This window comes from Dreissena polymorpha, chromosome 1 (assembly GCF_020536995.1).
Source record: "Dreissena polymorpha isolate Duluth1 chromosome 1, UMN_Dpol_1.0, whole genome shotgun sequence".
Taxonomy (NCBI): Eukaryota; Metazoa; Mollusca; class Bivalvia; order Myida; family Dreissenidae; genus Dreissena; species Dreissena polymorpha.
Window position 1 is genome coordinate 173,346,376 of NC_068355.1, and position 22,410 is coordinate 173,368,785.

The window sequence follows — 22,410 nt, forward strand, 5'->3', positions numbered from 1 at the left end:
TCCCGTGACCGGTTCACTTGCGTAAGCGAACAAGACCGCACTACCACAGTTGTTTATAGTGAAAAATTGTGAATACTTTTAGTCACATTTTAAGTTCAATCTGAATGGTGACAATCTTTATGAGCATAATGTTTTTTGCTCATGGTGAACTTTTGTGATCACCTTTTGTCAATTGTCTGTCTTCCTTTGTGCATCATGAATATTCGCCTTGTTAACACTGTAGAGGCCACATTTATTTTTGGATCTTCATGAAACTTTGTCAGAAGATTTGTGATAATAATATCTTGGACGAGTTCAAAAATGGTTCCAGTCTGTTGAAAAACGTGGTCGCCAGAGGGCCATTTGTTGTTCATTCTTCATGAAACTTGGTTAGAACATTTGTTCTATTGATATCTTGGGCTTCAAAGAACAGGTCATTTCTTTTTATCTCAGGTGAGCGACTTTGGGCCTTTCAGGCCCTCTTATTTTTTACAATTTGCCATATTCAAGCCAATTTTTAAAATTTATCTATTCATTTGTCACAAGTGTGGTTTTTGGTGTCCGCTAACTGACTTTCTGAGATTATCAAGTTTTCATAAAAAAGTGTTCTTTGTAAATTTGATCTGTGTGTACAAATTGTTTTAGGTCAAAGGGTGAAACGGTTGTTTCCTGAGACATATTTTTTCAATCTTATTAATCTTAACTTTTGTATTACTTTCTCATATATGATACAAAGTCTAATAAAAATATACTGCTACACTAAAAACGCACTTATCTAACAAGTGGCAGTGACAAGAACACACTATAGTTAAGCAGTTAAGAATATAATCACCTAGTGGTGACCAAATGACTCATCTATAACTACATGTATGCTATTTGTTGTACTGAGTGCCTTAACATTTCAGTACTTATTATTTCCCAAACATTTCGAAATGATTATTTTGTATGTTAAATTGATAAATAAAAAAAGCAGTGGGTTTTCTAAATTAAGGAAACAATAAGCTCTACCCTGTCAATAAGATGTATTTTCCTGCTGCCACAATTGTTACAGAAATGATGAGGAGAAAAAGGCTGCTATGCAGAAAATAAATGGCTTAAACTGGAGAGGCTGTAATCTCACGGCAACAGTAAGTATCACGGCAACAGTAAGTATCACGGCAACAGTAAGTATCAAGAATACTTGGAACCTTGTTGTTGTTCAGTCTAGCTCAGTTGGTATGACTACTGATTGCTGGTTTGATCCCTGTAATCTCATGGCCACAGTAAGTATCAAGAATACTTGGAACCTTGTAGTCGTTCAGTCTAGCTCAGTTGGTATGACTACTGATTGGTGGTTTGATACCTGTAATCTCACGGCAACAGTATCAAGAGTACTAGGAACCTTGTTGTCGTTCAGTCTAGCTCAGTTGGTATGACTACTGATTGGTGGTTTGATCCCTGGTCCAGACATTTATTTTAATTAGGTGGTGATTGGTCATGAAGTCCATTCTACAGCCTTTCTCCTTCAACCTCTTGTCAATGTAGGGCAGTTTCAATATGTGCAGTCACTACTGGTAACCAGCTAGTCCAGGAAAAGTTTATTAACTGACCGCCATGATATGACCTTAATACTGTTGAAAACTGCAAAAACAACTACGAAGAATAAGGAACACTTGGAAACACTGTCAATATGTTAAGTTCATAATCATATTAAACGAATCTGATTCAAGTTTAATCCACACTGTTCAAATACATTTTGTTTTTAACCCTTTCAGTGCGGGAACCGAATTTTAAAGGCCTTTGCAAACAGTTTAGATCCAGATGAGACGCCACAGAACGTGGCGTCTCATCAGGATCCAAACTGTTTGCTATTCTGATAGTATTCTTTGGAAAAAAATCAAAGAAAATGCTAATTTTAGAAATTCAGCAGATGACATTTAAGCAGACGACAAATTACTCAGCATGCAAAGGGTTTAAGTACACAATTCAGTTTTAGCTTAAACTTACTGTAGATCTATAAAAAATAATTTATAAGACTGGAGCCTGAAACCTTAAATTAGTCTCTTGAAAATAATACATGTTTAGCAAATATCTATCGAATGTTAACAATGGAGTGACTGCTAGGTTGCCAGGCCTGCAGCTGATCCTTTGGTGAGGAAACGCAAGCAGGGTGGTGATGGGGACGTGGAAGGAGAGAAGAAGTCACGGATGAATGATGATGATCTCAGTCCAGAAGAGAGACTGAAAAACTCTGTGACACCCCTGTGGAAAATGGAATACAAAGAACAATTAAGGGTAAGAACTGTGTGATAGTAGATATGGGCTGTGTTTATGTCAAAGGCAAAAAGGTAAGATATTGCCCACCCTTGATCTCAAAATGGTCTATTCAAAATATCTACTGGTATTTTAATGCCTTCCAGGTCCTCGGAAGAAACAATGTGTCATATGTAAAATGTGTTACCTCACATTCAAGGTCAATAGCACATGTAGAGGTCAAACATCAATGTTGGCCTTAACACAGCTCCAAAATGAATTCATCAGCCATAACTTAATCATATAATAATGGATTTGAAATAACTTGTAAACCATCATAACATTATGTGTCGCCTAAAACAAAGTTCTCTCTACCGAAAGCTTTCAAGGCTGTTTTCGGAGAAAACCCGAGGTATTGTCATAGCCTGCTCGCCGTCAGCCGTCCGCGGGCGTCTTGCTAAAACCTTTACATTGGCTCTAAAATCAAAGTGCTTCCACCTACAACTTTGAAACTTCATATATAGATGCAGCTTGATGAGTTCTACACGCCACACCCATTTTGGGTTACTAGGTCAAAGGTCAAGGTCACTGACCTCTAAAAAAAAAAAAAAAAATCCTAACAAGCTTTCGCAGCCGAGCGTGGCACCGGTTATGCGGTGCTCTTGTTGATTTACTAATTGAATGACAGTCATAAGGTAAGCCTTTGTTTACTGCATGGGGAAGGGGTCCAGGGCCTAACATATTAGACTGATTTAATTAACTTGTCATGTTAATCACATTTGTACAATCTTTCGTATGGTTTTATCCTCTGTAAGCATCTTTTAAGTCCCCCAATATTGTCTCAAAGGCATGCTTCTTGAGTTTGTATCTGTGCCCAAAGAAACAATGCTGAAATCTTATTAAATCTTGAACATATTATTTAAGCAAAACAAATAAAAAAGCATATGGTATAAATAACAAGGGTCATAAGACAGTAAAACAAAGAAAATAGTACACTAATTTTATGGTGTATTAACATTGATTACAATTACCTTTAATTTATGTTTTAATTGCTTTCATTTTATTCAAAAATCTTAAAGGTCATGTTGCAATGTTAGAATTTCAAGTGAAGTAAATGACATGAAAATTTGAATGTGATATTTATCAGGGAAAAAGTGTTTGAAAGCTTTTTCTCCAAATATGGGCATTTACCAGTAAATTTTTGGTTAACTTTTTTGTAAGGTGTTTTAAGAGTGTTTCTAATGTTAAAATCAAAAAAATATTTATGAGTTTTAGATGTTGTGTTAATTTATTTTATAAGTTAGCATTTTAAAGTGAGGATGCAAAAGCCTTGTTTCAGATTCCCAGTGATCCACAATTTCCTGTGCCTTTGAACACAGCTGACAAGGAGTTGGGTGGAATTAATAATGTTGGATACAAAGCTCTTGTTAACGTTATACTATCTTCTGTATTTTCAGAGCAAGACAGATGAGATGCTTGCGTTCTTCAAGCGATACCATAGGCAACTAGAAAAGAACTGTTCTGACCTAAAGTCTTGGTTGAGAGACATGAGACATAAGCACGGGGCCATACCCTGTGAACTGTTGCCTATACTGCCTTCAGTAAGATCTAGTTTGGGCATTTAAACATACGCCTATATTTATTGAGCTTTTTATTCATCATGGTAAGCTGGATATTACTGTCACAGTGAGTGTTTGTTCATCTATGGGTTTGTTCGAGCTTGTTTGGACAGTTACTACATCATTCATTATGCATTGTGAACATACCTTTCCAAGTGTTGCATGTAAGGCGCTTGTATGCATCTGATAGGTAAACAATTCCTTACTTATCTTGAGAACACTTTTACCTGAGATCATGCAAATTTGTATGATGGTAACCTGGGTAACCATGGGAGGATAGGAAGATGCCTGTTAATGTTAAGGTCAACGGGTCAAAGGTCAAGTTCACAGGAGCTTGTTACACAACAATCATTTCCTAACTATATGCTGAACACCTTATGACCCACCATCATCTTAACCCTTTGCATGCTGGGAAATTTGTCATCTGCTAAAATGTCGTCTGCTGAATTTCTAAAATAAGCATTTTCTTTGATTTTGTTCAAAGAATACTATCAGAAGAGCAAACAGTTTGGATCCTGATGAGACGCCTCGTTCTGTGGCGTCTCATCTGGATCCAAACTGTTTGCAAAAGCCTTCAAAATTCGGTTCCCGCACTGAAAGAGTTAATTGGTATGCTTTTTTTTATGGAGGAAAGGTAAAATGTCTGTTGACAATATATTGTCTGTCACATATAGGATCTTTTCCTTTATATTCGGCCACTAAAGAGTGAAATTTACTTTTTATATGTTATAAAATAATTTTCCACAAAAATTAGACATTTGATTAAACATTTCATAGCGTGACAAATGCAAAATCATTTAAAAATCAGGTATTTTCTAAGTTACTTACATGCCAATTCTAGGAAGGCACTCGAGCAACCCTGATTTGTTTATATCTTTCCTATGAATCTGTTCAGTTGTCAGTTTTATTGGAAACATTATACTCCTGTACTTATTTAGATAAAAATCAGTAGATAAATGTTGTTATAGATTTATTGACACCAACATATTTTTTAAAAGTGAATATTTTCAAAATTGTTGGCATATACACAGCATGTTTAGCAAATTATGTTTAATTTTTACCAAAATTTTGTTTAATGAATTCTAAACTTAAGGTGTTTTGAACAAAAAACCAACATTGTGATAGAATTTTCTAAATAAAGATAAATAAATCAGACATATGTCATAACTGCCCAAATATAGGGTGGCCAAATCGATAGGCATGGATAAACCATAGGAAAGAAGGAGAAACATGAGTTTATTTTGTTTTCAGAGGGCATTTTCTGGACACTTTAATGTTAGATTAAAAGAGATATGATAATGTTTGCAGCCTGAACAAGATGGCTACAGGAACAAGTGTGAGTTCACAATAGGCCCAGGGGTTGGTGAGTCCAGCCCCAGTGTGGTGGGGTTCCGGTACGGGACCTATGCCCAGGGGACAGTGAGTGTGGGCTCTGCAGCAGAAGTGGCCTTCCTACCACAGCAGATGAAGGCTTTACTCAAGGTGGGTTGGTGGGTAATAAGAGGAACTAGGAAACCTAGTTTTCTGCCAATAATTTGTATCTTAAGACTTCTCTAGAAGTCAGTGTTCCAATTCATGCACACACAAAAACGTACATACTTCTCAAACTATAATTGACTGTACTTTATCACTTTCCAGATTCCTAATTGCGAGGATTTTCAATATGATGTTGGTTTTCTCAAAATCCTTGGAATCAACAGCTGTAAACTATGAACTTAAAATATTATTTTATTTCAGTTCAGTTCGTCAGACAAAAAATTATGGTTGATATGCTTATCAGTAGACTCTCTGTAAACCGGACGGTCTCGGGAACGGCCTAATCGTCCGGTTTTCAGAGAGTTCCGGTTTACCAAGAGTTTTCATATTGCCGAAATATACATGGTATGCATTGTGTACAGAATCACATAAAAATAAAACAAACTATATGCATTTACATGCCATGTGATAACTGTACGCAGGTACTGATGATGTTAATTGCATTCTTAAAAAATGTGTTTTTAATCGATTGAAAGCAAAAAAACATCCATACCGACTTGTTTTGATTAATCCCAAAGTGAGCGTGGTGCTTTATACATGTACGTACGTGGCATTTGTCAGCATTTGTCATATAGGCGAGTGACGACACAAATAAGATTGTTGTAGATACACGATTTATTATTCAATACATACATGTACCACATTTCATAAAACATACACACAAGCAAAAAACAGCGTCATAATTATTTTTTAAGATATTCATAATCTCAAAATCTCCTGATAGACGTTCTTTTTCTTCAAGATGTCGCCGACCGTTGACTTCCCGATCTTGAATTGCTCGCCGAGTGCCTTCAGAGATGGTTTTGGTTGAGCAGTTGATTCCGTGATGAGCTTTATCTTATCCTCTAATGTAAAATACCGAGAAGATCACAAGAAAGTTATCGTCGCAACGGCATGCATTAATTTTTTAATTAAATTGTTTATCATAGGCGATAATAAATAATTATTAAAACGATCGAGTCAATCACTTTTTGGTGTTACCGCACGTCTATTATAGACATTCACAGTTTGTTTTACATTACTTAATCGGACTCCCATAGCGCGGTAACGACTTGACACCTTTATGGTATGTTTAATCCGATTATCGATAATTGCTCCAGCAAAATGTGTGACACCGCACTCGCTGTGCTGACTAGGTATTGTTATTTTCACGCCTCGGGCATCTTGAGAATTTAGACCGTCCGGTATACTCAATGTATTTTACGATGAAAATGACCAAATTTACGGAGATACCCGTCCGGTTTCCAGTTTTCAGAGAGTTCGGTTTATTCAACATTTTTTAACAAAGAAATAGAAGGAGAAAATACGGGACTGGCCCGACCGTCCGGAATCGGGAGAGTTCCAGTATTCAGAGAGTCCGGTATTGGCATAGTCTACTGTATAAATAAGAGAAGAATACCAAAACATGCTATAGCATGGAAGGAACTTAAGTTAGGCTGATGAAACCCCTGTATGTGGAAAAAACGCCATTTGATGAAATAAGATTGTTGTTCCTATGGTTCTATAAATAATTAAAAACTAAAATCGTCATCCTGCCTTAATTAAATAGTACTTAAGATAGGTTTATTAACATTATGGTTATTGAGTTATTCCATGATATTATTCATTATGTCGATTTTTACGACACCTATGCAAATCTTACATACAAACTATGACTGGATTGTAACGGAGCCACACACATTGCTCAAATGCAAAATATGTTATGAAAAAGTAAGACGATATGATTGTTAATGATGTTGCCTATTTTGTTACAAGCTGATTAGATCTGATATTTCATGGGAGGCTTTTGTTGGGGACAAAGTTCCCTGCAAAGTCAGACACTCTCTCTAAGACCCTGTTCTTACTATTTTAACTTTAACCTGGTAGTGAACTGATGTTTTTTGCGTGACAAAGCTTTCATAACATGAATAACGGCCCTTTTTAAGCAAACAAAAAAGCATGTTCAATTCAAACATATTGATCAGCATGTGCACTTGATAAGCTGTTTATTGTGTGTGCATCTTTCAGCATATGTGGAGTTTGAGAAAAAAATAAAAAATAAAGTAAAATGTTTGGGTGTCCATGTCCAATCGAAAAATGTCTAGCATTTGCTAATATGTGTCATTTGGTAGACCTTTTTTATTTTTTGCTGAAATCTTTTCTCCTCTGTAGCTGTTCCAAGGGTACCTGGACCAGAGCCCATACCCTGCCTTCAACCCGGAGACCCACGAGGGTTACTGGAGACAGCTGACAGTGCGCACTAGCAGGCTGGCTCACCTCATGGTCATGGTGGACTTTCACCCGCAGAGCCTTACACAGGTACCGTGTTTACTTGTTTTTCTTCTTTTTTTTCCCCCGTTCAATTTATTGTATTATACTCATGAATAGGTATGTGTAGGTTGAGGGCATCCCACTCAACACCGTACAGAGTTAACGAAAAATATATGCATATTACTACGCAAAATTGTACATTTTAACAATATTAACTTTTACATAACAAAACAAACAATATTTAGCAAAGAGAGATTCTCTTATCACAACTACTGAAAAAGAGGTAATACAAGTTCCCATTCATTACTTTGCCAAGTATCTTACATATAAGCTCACCCCTCAATGATTTAGGGCTTTTTTCCTTGTTAAGCAGATGCCTTTATATGTCGAAATTAGTCCAGGGGAGATTCTTTAAAATGATGATGCTACCCCTTTTGTTTACCTTGTGAAATGTCTTCCACTTTATCAAATTAAGGAAAAACAACTTGTTTTAAACAGAAAACATCATTTAAATGGCTCAAATTTACTATTTGCAATTCTAAAAGACAAAGAACGTATCTAGAGTGTCTGTTTAAAATAAAAAGTTAAGGCAGTGAGAACTAATACAAGTTTTAGTTTGTTTCCACACCTTGTATGACCATGCAGTTTTTAACCTCTGTTAGTGAGCTACGAAGGTCATTTTTTTTCTCACAACTAACATGTATTGCTGTCACTACTTGTAAGACAATAATGTAAGAAATGTGAAGTTAAGCTATCAACACTACAGCTTCAAGCATAGGTTATTTTAAATTATTCTTGTTTGCTTTTTCTGATCATTAGCAAATTCAAAGTTGTTATGCTGGAGGCAATACATGATTTGTGCTTTGATGGTTCTCGTGTGTAAACAAGTCATTTTCCTTTGAGATCCGCGGTTTTAATGCCTCCAATACTTGATACCTTAATTGACAGTTGGGAATTCTATGTGTGTGGCTGATATTAAGTAGTGAACTTTGGCAAGCAAAACTGAAATCTGGGATAAAGGTTTTAGTGATGTGACATTGACGTGGGTTTGCTGCCATTGTAGGAGACTCTGAATAAAGTCAAGGAGAATCTGAGGCAGTTCTTGAGTGAGAGCGATGGCAAGGATGTGACAGTCACCAGCTGCTACTTCAGGGCTCACACTGACAAGTAGGGAGAAGCTGCGTTAGACAAACTTATGTTTTAAAATTCTGTATATTGTTTTATTGTTTTGTAGTGTCTGATGGAAGAAGCATTTTAAATGAAGTGAACTAAAGACTTTGACAATGAAATAAAATATAAATTATGCACAAGCAGACTTTTGCTCTGATTCTATGTCAAAGAATACCAGCCATTTTAAGTATAGAACGTGTATGTCACAAGTATCCAACTTCTTATACCATCAGCTTTACAACGAGGGAGTCTCCAAACACAATCAGAGAATCCTGACAAAAAATATAATTATATTAAGTCAAAGCGTATGGAAAGGAAATTGCCATTGTTGTTTTGTTTAAGCCACACACCTTGCCTCTGACTTTGAAATGAAATACACGTTAATCAATACATATAGATGCAATTTGAAAGTGTGCAAAATTGTCATTAAATCTATAGCCTAGTTAGCAAGTAATTAATTTTTGTTCAAACGGTACCGCTTTTAAAACCGAAAGTAGGATTTCTTGACGTATACATCATTCATTTCGACAAACGCTATTATTTTTAAGTTTTAAAGCGCAAAAAAGACGGATTTCTACCTTGTAACCACCAGATATATTCTAATTGGCATAGATAAAATATGTTTCTTATTTATACTTAAAATTTACTATTCCAAATAAGGTGTGTGGCTTTAATAATCCCTTTCTTTACATCTTTTCTTACAGAACTACTTGTTCAGATGCCCCTTTCGAGCATTTATTTGGAGACAAGGTGAACCAAGGTTTATTATAATGTTTTGTGCATTTATAAGTTTGAAACATTTCCAATAATTTCCACTTATTCTTAAGATATTGTGTACAGGTATATTTACTTGTGCTTGTGATTAAGCATTTACTTTGCCTATTCAGTGCAACTTTTTTTATATCACTGGATCTTAGTCACAAAATTGACAACTATTTATTCTAAGAAAAATCTTTTTTTTTGTCACAAACGTATATTTGAAAATGCTGAAACATTGTTCCTTCCTCTTATGGAGTGACAATGTATTATAATTTGATAAGATGTAAAATCTACCTAAGACATGTGAGAATATGTTTTTTCAGAGCATCACAGAATCTTTGCTCGGGTTGAAGTTTCAAATTTCACCGAGTGCTTTCTTTCAAGGTAGGGTCAACCTTTGTTATTGTTTCTTAATGAAGAATTTTTACCATCGTTGTACCAAAACAAATAGAAATAAAAAATACCAGGAAACATACGTTATTCATCTGACATTTATTTTCATTGATTGGTCTGCTCTACCACGTAATTTAATATTAAGAATGATCATGTCTAAAGCCTTTTTTATCTGACATGTAAAAACAGTGAACAAATATAAGATCCAACAAATATGCCAGATTTTATAAATCCGTAAAATTTCTTGTAAGCAGCAGAAAAATCGGTCAACAATTACACACGTGAATATACATCTATCCCTTTGCATGCTGGGAAATTTATAGTCTGCTAAAATGTCGTCTGCTGAATTTCTACAATTAGCATTTTCTTCGATTTTTTTCAAAGAATACTATCAGAATAGCAAACAGTTTGGATCCTGATGAGACGCCACGTTTTCGTTATAATTTGATTATTTATTATCAAAATGATGTTTTCACTTATAAATATCATAGCCACACGCAAACCACCTGTGGTTTCAGCCTTCGCTGGTAAAAATGTCCCTAAAATTATCAATGATTTTAATGATTGATCAAACAAAAATGTTACGTTTGAATTCAAGTCTTTTGTTATTATGTTTCAGTGAACACTGCCGGTGCAGAGGTATTGTACCAGACTGTAGCTGACTGGTGTGGTCCCAGCAACTCTACAACGGTCCTCGATATCTGCTGTGGGACTGGCACCATTGGTCTCACGGTTGCCAAGGTAACCATTTGCACAGAACAAGAAAAAGATAAACAGCATGTAAAAAATCACACAGCATTTGTTGTTAAGTTTGAGTATTTAACTTTTGTATGTGTCTGATATATGTTGGCTGAATCGTCCGTCGGTATGTGAATCATTTTGTGTCTGCACATTATCAAGAAAACAGTTTGACCTATTATCATCCCACGTTGTAAGATGGACAATGTCAGATGGTAAGTGAGGGAGAAACATTGCTATGCAGATCGATTTCAAGGTGGACTGCTTAAAGGTTAATGTTACAGGAGCTTGTAACATGATATAACTCGTGTCATTTGAAAATGCGTCTTATTTCATATATGGAAAGCGCGGTCTTGTCAGGAGCTGTCACAGAATGCTAATGAGACGATGAAACATGGCATGACTTTATAGCAGACAGGGTAGCTCCTGCCATGACTGCGGATGTGCAGTCAGGTCTAGTGCTACAATGACTCATAGCTACAAATATCACCTTTAACGATTAATTTGCTACATTTAAGTCCCGATATTAATAGTGGGTATGTGTGAAGCAGTTCTTTTTGTACATTTTTATGTCCCCCACTATAGTAGTGGGGGACATATTGTTTTTGCCCTGTCTGTTGGTCTGTTTGTTGGTTTGCGCCAACTTTAACATTTGCAATAACTTTTGCAATATTGAAGATAGCAACTTGATATTTGGCATGCATATGTATCTCATGGAGCTGCACATTTTGAGTGGTGAAAGGTCAAGGTCATCCTTAAAGGTCAAAGGTCAAATATATGGGTCAAAATCTCTCATTTAATGTACACTTTTGCAATATTTCAATATTCAAGATAGCAACTTGATATTTGGCATGCTCGTGGAGCTGCACGTTTTGAGTGGTGAAAGGTCAAGGTCAAGGTAGTCCTTCAAGGTCAAAGGTCAAATATATGGGTCAAAATCGCCCATTTAATGTGCACTTTTGCAATATTTCAATATTCAAGATAGCAACTTGATATTTGGCATGCATGTGTATCTCGTGGAGCTGCACATTTTGAGTGGTGAAAGGTCAAGGTCATCCTTCAAGGTCAGAGGTCAAATATATGTGGCCAAATTCGCTCATTTGATGAGTACTTTTGCAATATTGAAGATAGCAACTTGATATTTGGCATGCATGTGTATCTCATGGTGCTGCACATTTTGAGTGGTGAAAGGTCAAGGTCATCCTTCAAGGTCAAATATATGGGTCAAAATTGCTCATGTAATGTCACTTCTGCAATATTGAAGCTAACAATTTTATATTTGACATGCATGTGTATCTCATGGAGCTGCACATTTTGAGTGGTGAAGGGTCAAGGTCAAGGTCATCCTCCAAGGTCAAACGTCATAAACGGGGACATAGTGTTTCACAAACACATCTTGTTATTCATATTATTTTCTACAACTACTGATTTTCAAGTGGCAGCTTATAGTTTCCCGTACAACTTTTTATGAATACAAAATTAATTCCTTGATTCAGCTTAAATAAACACGATATAAGTTTTAAGCAACAATTTCATAACAAATTATAAGGAGATAATGTTATTAATGATTAAACAATACCATATTTTAAGTTGGTGTGGATCTTTTATCGTAAATGACCATCTTCGCCCCTCCCTAACTGGTTGAAGAATTGAAATTTAATGTGCCTCGAAGAATTTAAGTTATGTGTTGTTAACCAGGTTTTCCGAAGGAAAAAACTGGTTATTAGATTGGCGAATGCGGGCGGGCTGGCTGGCTGGCTGGCTGGCGGGCGGGCGGAACAAGCTTGTCCGGGCCATACTATGTCGTTCATTGTCATATTTTAAAATCATTTGGCACATTTGTTCACCATCATTGGACGGTGTGTCGCGCGAAATAATTACGTCGATATCTCCAAGGTCAAGGTCACACTTTGAGTTCAAAGGTCAAAATTGGCAATAAATGAGCTTGTCTGGGCCATAACTATGTCATTCATTGTGAGATTTTACAATTATTTGGCACATTTGTTCACCATCATGGGACGGTGTGTCGCACGAAAGAATCACGTCAATATCTCCAATATCACCACAACTTAAAATATATTTATTTTGAAACAAACTTACAAAGGGGGTTAATTTTGTTTGTTCATTTCAAAAGTTCAGTTTGAGTTGTCTCCCTTAATCAGATTTTTTTTCACAATGAAAACCTGGTTTTGTGACAATTTTGTCCCTTGTTTTATTATTTATTTTATTTATCGGCTGTTTTCGGAGAAAACCCGAGGTATTGTCATAGCTAGCTTGTCGTGTCTGCCGTCCGTGTTAAGGTTTTTGTTAAGGTTTTGAACATTGGCTCTAAAATGAAAAGTGCTCCAACCTACAACTTTGAACCTTCATATGTAGATGCACCTTGATGAGTTTTACATGCCACACCCATTTTGGGGTCACTAGGTCAAAGGTCAAGGTCACTGTGACCTCTAAGTCTCATCTGGGTCTGCGCTGTTTGCTTAAAGGAATTTCTGTAAGAAATATTCTAATTATAGAAATAAATATACTAGACTGCCCTAATTTTGGAAATAAATTGATCCAATTTAGAAGGATGGGAGATTCCACTAGGCGTAAATGGGTTAAAATATAAATTAAAAATAATTGTACATGTATTGTGCCTGCCATTTCAGCGAGTGAGTAAGGTGATAGGTGTAGAGATGTGTTCCCAGGCTGTTGAGGATGCCAAGACTAATGCACAGTTGAACGGTAGGTACACTGTCAGGGGTCCAACGTTGTCCTGCTTTCACCACATTTTAAGACATTTCAATAAACATTCTGATAATGATGCTTATATTGACTTAAGCTGTATCTTGAAAAAAGATAAAAAAAGACACATTATACAGAATAGGTATTATGCCATATGTGGCCAGCATACCTCAAGTGTTCAGCGTAGTTCTTACAAGCCTGCACAATCTGGCCAGCATACCTCAAGTGTTCAGCATAGTTCTTACAAGCCTGCACAATCTGGTCAGGAGCTACTCTGTGGCCAGCATACCTCAAGTGTTCAGCGTAGTCCTTAAAGGCCTGCGCAAGCCAGCATACCTCAAGTGTTCAGCGTAGTCCTTAAAGGCCTGCGCAAGCCAGCATACCTCAAGTGTTCAGCGTAGTCCTTAAAGGCCTGCGCAAGCCAGCATACCTCAAGTGTTCAGCGTAGTCCTTAAAGGCCTGAGCAAGCCAGCATACCTTAAGTGTTCAGCGTAGTCCTTAAAGGCCTGCGCAAGCCAGCATACCTCAAGTGTTCAGCGTAGTCCTTAAAGGCCTGCGCAAGCCAGCATACCTCAAGTGTTCAGCGTAGTTCTTACAAGCCTGCGCAAGCCAGCATACCTCAAGTGTTCAGCGTAGTTCTTACAAGCCTGCGCAAGCCAGCATACCTCAAGTGTTCAGCGTAGTTCTTACAAGCCTGCCCAAGCTAGCATACCTCAAGTGTTCAGCGTAGTTCTTACAAGCCTGCACAAGCCAGCATACCTCAAGTGTTCAGCGTAGTTCTTACAAGCCTGCGCAAGCCAGCATACCTCAAGTGTTCAGCGTAGTTCTTACAAGCCTGCGCAAGCCAGCATACCTCAAGTGTTCAGCGTAGTTCTTACAAGCCTGCGCAAGCCAGCATACATCAAGTGTTCAGCGTAGTTCTTACAAGCCTGCGCAAGCCAGCATACCTCGAGTGTTCAGCGTAGTTCTTACGAGCCTGCGCAAGCCAGCATACCTCAAGTGTTCAGCGTAGTTCTTACAAGCCTGCGCAGTCTGGTCAGGAGCTACTCTGTGGCCAGCATACCTCAAGTGTTCAGCGTAGTTCTTACAAGCCTGCGCAGTCTGGTCAGGAGCTACTCTGTCTGCTAATGAGACCACAACACCTTCTGTTACTTAAGGCCTGACTGGGCTACACAAATGTGTATGCTTGTCTAGAGCTATGCTGATTGCTTATAGCATAGGATTAATGTTTGATATTAAAATAATTTCATTTACTCTTAGATAAATACTATTTTTCTAAATCTCTGGCTGTACGGCAAAATTGGGGGGAAATTTTAATATAATAAACTTCAACTGAATCTTTTGTAAGCAAACACGTCTTTTATTTAATGAAGTTTGGTCCATTCTAATTGACAAAAAATAATAATTAATCCTGTGTCATTGCCATTAGCATGAGATTTCTATAAAATTGAAAAAATGTTCTTATGGCTTATCATTGAAGGTGTAACCAATGTAGAGTATCACTGTGCAAAGGCGGAGGATATCATTAAGGAGGTCACAAGGTCGGTCCACGGTTCTGATGAGGTTGTTGCTATAGTTGACCCACCACGTAGCGGACTGCGTAAGATAGTATTTCCTACATTTTATTTTTGTTCTGAGAAAACTGGGCTGAATGAATGTGCGTAAACTGTCATCCCAGATTAGCCTGTGCAGTCCACACAGGCTAATCAGGGCGACACTTTCCACCTAAATTTGATTTTCGGTAAGGAGGGACTTCCTTGAAACTAAAAATACCATAAAAGCGGAAAGCGTCATCCCTGATTAGCCTGTGCGGACTGCACAGGCTAATCTGGGATGACACTTTACGCACATGCATTAAGCCCAGTTTTCTCAGAATAAGGCTCAATTGATTGTCAGAATGAATTTGAACCTTGCTCTGACAAAAATAGGACTTAATGCATGTGCGTAAAGTTTCTTCCCAAAGAAGTATGTGCACTCCACACAGGCTAATCAGCTATGACACTTTCCGCTTTTATTAGCTCACCCGTGCACAATGTGCTCATGGTGAGCATGGTGAGCTTTTGTGTTGGCCTTTTTTTCTGTCGTGCATTGTGCGTTGTGCGGCGTCAACATTTGCCTTGGTAACACTTTAGAAGCCACATTTATTGTTGGTTTGAACATTTGTGCCAATGTTATCTAGGATGAGTTCAAAAATTGTGTTGGTTGGTTGAAAAACATAGCCGACAGTGGGCCAGGCATTTTTCCTAATATGGCTATAGTAAAACCTGTTAACACTTTAGAGTCTCATATATTGTCCGATCTTCTTGAAACTTGGTCAAAACATTTGTCCTAATGATATCTTGGATGAGTTTGCAAAAGGTTCCTGTTTGTTGAAAAATATATTCGCTAGGGGGTGGGGCATTTTTCCTTAGATGGCTATAGTAAAACTGTTTAAGTCTCATTTATAGTCCAGCCTTTATTGAACATGGCCCCCAGGGTGCGGGGTATTTTTAACCAGGTTTTCCGAAGGAAAAATCTGGTTATTAGATTGGCAAATGTGGGCGGGCTGGCGGGCGGGCGGAACAAGCTTGTCCGGGCCATAACTTTGTCGTTCATTGTCAGATTTTAAAATCATTTGGCACATTTGTTCACCATCATTGGACGGTGTGTCGCGCGAAATAATTACGTCGATATCTCCAAGGTCAAGGTCACACTTTGAGTTCAAAGGTCAAAAATGGCCATAAATGAGCTTGTCCTGGCCATAACTATGTCATTCGTTGTGAGATTTTAAAATCATTTGGCACATTTGTTCACCATCATGGGACGGTGTGTCACAGGAAAGAATCACGTCAATATCTCCAATGTCAAGGTCGCCACGACTAAAAATAGATTTTTTTTAAAACAAACTTACAAAGGGGGTTAATTTTGTTTGTTCATTTCAAAAGTTCAGTTTGAGTTTTCTCCCTTTATCAGATTTTTTTTTCACAATGAAAACCTGGTTTTGTTACAATTTTGTCCCTTGTTGCTTATATGTCTTAAGTAAAACCTTGTTAACATTCTTAAAGTCATATTTATAGATCAGTCTTCATGACTTGGTCAGAACATTTGTTCTAATGATATCTTGGGCTGCACACATCAGGTCAGTTCCTTTGTATCTGAGGTGGGCGACTTTGGGCCTTTTGGGGCCTCTTGTTGCAATTTTAGGTTAAAGGAAGTCTCTTGTTAACAAAAGTTTAGTTTAGGTTGAAAGAATTGTCCCTGATAAGCATGTGCGAAATGCCGATCTTATCTGAAATGGCATTTTTTGCACAGGCAGTATTCCCCATGTTCTCACAGCAAAGCTTATATCGATGGTCCCAATTCAAAATGCCGAACTTACAAAAACACAAGTTTTCAAGAGACGTATTTTTGTTAAACATTTCTTGCACAAAATCAAATAAATATTATTTTTAACATTTTTAAAAGTGTCTCGTGATAGAGCATGTTCGTATGGAATTAATTTGACGTTAAGTTAATAAATCTGCTGTAAAATGTATCTTCGTCATTTAGACTTGCATTTATGTGATGTTTCGGCAAATTGGACAGCTAATTGTAATAGATATCGTTTCAATAGAATAAATTATTCCACTGTTTTCCATTAGATATAGCAAAGCAATGCGTGTTTTTCTGTTTTACACGGTGGCACAGAGGTGACAACCGCAATTCTTTATTTATATTGTGGCCTCAGCTTAGTAACTTGTGGGAACAACTTATAAAGTTGAGGGAACAACTTCATAAGTTGTGGCTTCAACTTAATAACTTGTGGAAACAACTTTTAAAATAACTTGTGGAAACAACTAAGTACGTTGTCCCCACAACTTATTAAGTTGAGACCTCAGCTTAGTAACTTGTGGCCACAACTTCCTTACATGTTCCCAAAACTTATTAAGTTGAAGCCTCAACTTTGTAATTTGTTCATTTAACTTACTAAGTTATTCCTTCAACTTAATAACTTGCGGGAACAACTTTGCAAGTTGAGGCCTCAACTTAGAAACTTGTGGAGACAACTTCATAACTTGTTCCCACAACTTATTAGTTGTTGCCTCAACTAAATAACTTGTGGGACCTACTAAGTTGAGGCCACTACTTTAAGTTTAACCAATCAGATCGGCGTTTCATCTTTACCGTTTTATCACAATTAGTACCCCTTATACTACTAGGTGCTCGGGTTCGAGCGCCGGTCTGAGCACTATCCCTGTAAGCTATAGATCCCCGATTCGAACCCTGTCTGAGCACATGCCATGTAAGCCATGGATCCCAGATTTGAGACCCTATCTGAGCAATCGCCAAGTTAGCGACTGGGCTCAGGGTTCGAACGCTGGTGTGAAAACTAGCCACATAAGCGACGGATTCCGGTTTCGAATCCAGGCCTGATAGCTCCCTTTTTGAACGATGGGTCTTTGGGTTTTAGCCCCAGTCCAAGGACTTTCCCTGTAAGCGACTGGGACCCCAGTCTGAGCATTCGCACTCTACGTAACGGGTCCCGGTTTGGAGGCCCTGCCCGAGCACTCATCCTGTATGCTATGGGCCCCGGGCTAAAATCCCGGCTAAGTACTTACCATTTAAGCGAACGGACCCTGATCCAAGTCATAGTCTAAGCGCCGGACCCGAAAAATGCGGGATTTATAGTTACAGGGCTAGTGCTCAGACCGGCGCTCGAACCCGAACACCCATCGCTTGCAAGGCGAGCTCTTATTCCGGGACTCGAAACCAGGAAATGTTGCTTACGGAGCTAGTGCTCATTTCGGCAACCGGTCGCTTAGAAGGCGAGTGCTCAGTATGGTATGTTAGCGACGGCTGTTTGGTTCGAGTCCCTGTGTGAACCCGTAGCTTTCGGTGCGAGTGCTCAGACTGAGGTTCGCAAACGGGATCCTTCCCTTACTGGGCAAGTGGTAAGACACAGGCTTGAACCCGGGATCCATAGCTTTCAGGGCTAGTACTCAGACTGGGGCTCGAAGCCGGGACCTGTCACTGTTGGTGCACCGAGGCTCGATCTAGAGACCCAAAGCTTTCAGGGCTAATGCTCCACCGTGATTCAAACCCAGGGACCGCCGAAAACTTAGGCATCTAGCTCTCCCCACGTAAACGATGGTTCCCGGGATCGAGCCCCGGTCAGAGCAATCGCCCTTTACAAGAAGGGTCCCGGGTTCGAATCCAAAATCCATGGACCATTCTCTTATGAAGCGAGTGCTTCGGGACTCGAAACCGGGATCCGACGCTTACGTTGCTAGTTCTCAGACCAGGGATGGAATCCTGAACCCAGTCGCTAACAAGGCAAGTGCTCAAACAGGGGCTCAATCCTGGGATCCATAGCTTCGTCAATTTACCTTAAACATACATGGCTATATTGATACTTAAATAATATAATTAGCGCGCAAAATGCCGAAGTTACAATTTTTTGCAGCTTCGTCATTTTGACTTCATTCAATTGCGGTTCGTCACTACATCACATGACTTTTTTAGCTGTTGCGATTGGTTAACTAGTTCGTTATTTTGGGGGTATATGCGCATTGATTTCCCGCTTTGCACAGTATCAAAATCGCGAAATGCCAAAAAATGTAGGTTCGGCATTTTGAATTGGGACCATCGATATGTAATTAAAAATATGCCTTTATAAGTACAGTTAAAATCAAGATTTGTATACTGATATATTTTAAACATTTATTAGGAGTTGCATCTTTTTTCTCCTAGATCAGTGATGCTTAATGCTTTTAATAATGTTTATTAAAAGTGATGTTTTATGCCCACGGTAGGGTGGCATATAGCAGTTGAACTGTCTGTCAGTCTGTGATCTGTCTGAAAACTTTAACATTGGCCATAACTTTTGCAATATTGAAGATAGCAACTTGATTTTTAGCATGCATTTGTATCTCATGGAGCTGCACATTTTGAGTGGTAAAACGTCAAGGTCATCATTCAAGGTCAAAGGTCCAACATACAAATCCAAGGGAAGTAATAAGCTTTAAAGGGAGATAATTATCTGCACCTGCCAAATGATAAACAACAAAAATCAAAGCGGAAAAGTAGGGGGCATTGTGTTTTTGACAAACACATATCTTGCTTTAAACTTGTTTTCCAATCCCACTTCAGATTTGATAAAAATAAATATGTTAAAACCAATAATGTCAAAAGCAAGCACCCTCTATCAATAAAAAAGATTGTTTGATTGGACAAATTGTCATTTCTCCATACGAATTATTTTCATACAAATGGTATTTGCAAACATGTGTTTTATTATTTAAATATACCATCTGGAACAATATAATCTTGTGCAATCTTTAATCTTTAATCTTTATAATGCTGAAGGGGTGCGGTTTAATGGAGTCATTCAGGAAGTCAGTCAGTCAGTGCACTTAAAATGTAATAATTGTGTGGGGCAAATTGCTTCCACATTTCTCAAGTGATTAAATTGAAACTTGTAAGATGTCATCATTATGTTGTGTAGAGGTTTAAGCCATATTTGTTAACCCTAAATTCCTGAGTTATTTACTTTTGAACATAGCATACAAAGAAGTGTCTAGTTAATTGTTGGTGAGTGTTCATGCATTCATTTAACCCTTTGCATGCTGGGAAATTTGTTTTCTGCTAAAACGTCTTCTGCTGAATTTCTAAAATTAGCATTTTCTGTGATTTTTTTCAAAGAACACTATCAGAATAGCAAACAGTTTGGATCCTGATGAGACGCCACGTTCTGTGGCGTCTCATCTGGATCCAAACTGTTTGCAAAGGCCTTCAAAATCCGGTTCCAGCGCTTAAAGGGTTAAATTGACATCATGGCTACATTATTTTTACTTTATTTCAGATTCCAGTGTCATTGTGTCAATTAGAAATTGTAGAAATATCAAAAGATTGGTCTACGTGTCTTGCAATATGAATGGAGCCATGAATAATTTTATTGAGTAAGTACATATAGATCTGTTATACTTTATAATTATTTTTCTTGAACTTTTCATTATAAAAGGTTACCATTCCTCAATCGCGAAATGAATCGGTTGAACAGGTTTACAGTCAACTCGTCCCCAAGTCAACTCGTCTGGTGGTCAACTCGTCCCCATATTGGTCAACTTGTCCCCAAGTCAACTCGTCCCATGGTCAACTCGTACCTTATAAAAACTATTCATTTGGCAATGAGCTCGAGATGCGTAATTTATGCAAACACATAAATAAGAAACACAAAAAATAGAGTTTAACATAGCATTTGTATTTCACAACTTTCACAAAATAACAAAGTTTTTCACCATGAACACAATGACTCATCCGTTTAGTTAATCAAAGCACTGAAGGCACTGTATTTGTTCGCTGTTGTATAATCTTAGACGCAACTCAGTTTTGAAAATTTTGTTATAGCTTTTGATATCGCAAGTTTAAAATGACCACAACCCATTCAAATTTATAAACAGTGTGTGTCTTAAAACACAGGTTGAGATGTGTTTTTTTGTTTTTAAATCATTGATACAGCTAATCAGTGTGAACAGGCTAATCTTATTTGACATGCATTAAGCCCTGTTTTCCCTGAAAGCAGCCAATATGTACAGATCTCAATGATAAACACTAGACTGGCCAACGTTGTACTTACAAGCTGTTAAATACACACTATGTACTGTACCAGTGAGAACAGGCAGATGCAGTGGTTAGAGCAGACGCTTTTTGTCGTCTGCTTAATTTTACTGCAGTTATCCACACAGGCAGTCACGGGTTACGGTTCCTAGCGTAGCTAAACCCATACTGACTTGCGAAATTGTGTCTGCTAACGCTCACAAATAAAAACAGCATTTGTAATTCAATGGACATTATAACCATTCAATGTTCCGTGATAAACATGCTTATTAATTTAAAGTAAATTTTGATCATTTACTACCAATTAACTTTAATTGAATCATAATAGGCAACTAATTAACGTACGCTGTATATTTCACCTTTCACACCATTTCCATGTAAAACATGCTTATCAAAGTAACACTGATTAATTAAAATACCACTTAACTTTGATTGAATAATGCAAGTCAATAAATTATCGTACGCTGTGAATAACCCCTTTCACACCCTTAAAAACGAATAACCTTTGAAAAACACCGATTACAAGTGACAATTTTCATCAACCCTTTCCCTGCTTTATACATATCCGCAGCAGATAAATTACCTATGAAAGACAATCGTATGCTTAGATTATTCAAGGAAAAAACATTAAGAGAATATTAGACATCATCTCTATGTTTTAGACTTATAAACGACTATTCTACACCTACTTCTGTATATTTCTGTATGTCGGGTACGAGTTGACTCGGGTAGGGACGAGTTGACCAAAAACAGGGACGAGTTGACCAAAATGGGTACGAGTTGACCGTGGGACGAGTTGACTTGGGGACGAGTTGACCGGTACCCGTTGAACATGGTTTTCATTGTAGTAATTGAAATACTTTTATATAGGTCAATAATAACATCTTTAGTGATAAAATATATGACTTTTATTTTGTGAAAAATGTCAATTTTTAGCAAATGACTGGTGAATAAACTCCACAATTATTTCTTTCAGCCTTGTCCGTCCCACTTCCAAGAGACTGACTGGGTCCCGGTTTTTGCCTATTTAAAGCAGTTCCTGTAGACTTGTTCCCACTGACCAGTCACTGTGAATTAGTTGTACTTTTGAACGGGAAGTCGGACAAATGATGTTATTTTTTAACTGCCTTGTACTCTTTTTATTGTATTAATAAAAAATGAAAATTATAAGTAGGGATGGCAAAATTATTCGAATATTCGATTGAATGGTCAGCATTCGAATAATAAAAATGATATTCGCATCTTCGCATGTTTTTCCAAACGTAATTTCAACCAATATTTAATGACCTGCAAACCGCTTACATAAATTCAAACGAAATCACTTGGTAGTAGCATGTTTGACGTGACGTTATTCGTGTCAAACTGATAACGCGGGCCCTATCAGCGTTGATTGCGCAATGCAATATACAAGCTCTTAGAAAGGTCCCGACTG

At 37.7% G+C, this 22,410-nt stretch overlaps 1 pseudogene; it reads left to right on the forward strand.

Annotated features, from left to right (window-relative positions):
• LOC127861672 (tRNA (uracil-5-)-methyltransferase homolog A-like) overlaps nucleotides 1-22,103 on the forward strand; it is a 47,280-nt pseudogene extending 25,177 nt beyond the window's left edge.
• Nucleotides 22,104-22,410: the final 307 nt, after the last annotated feature.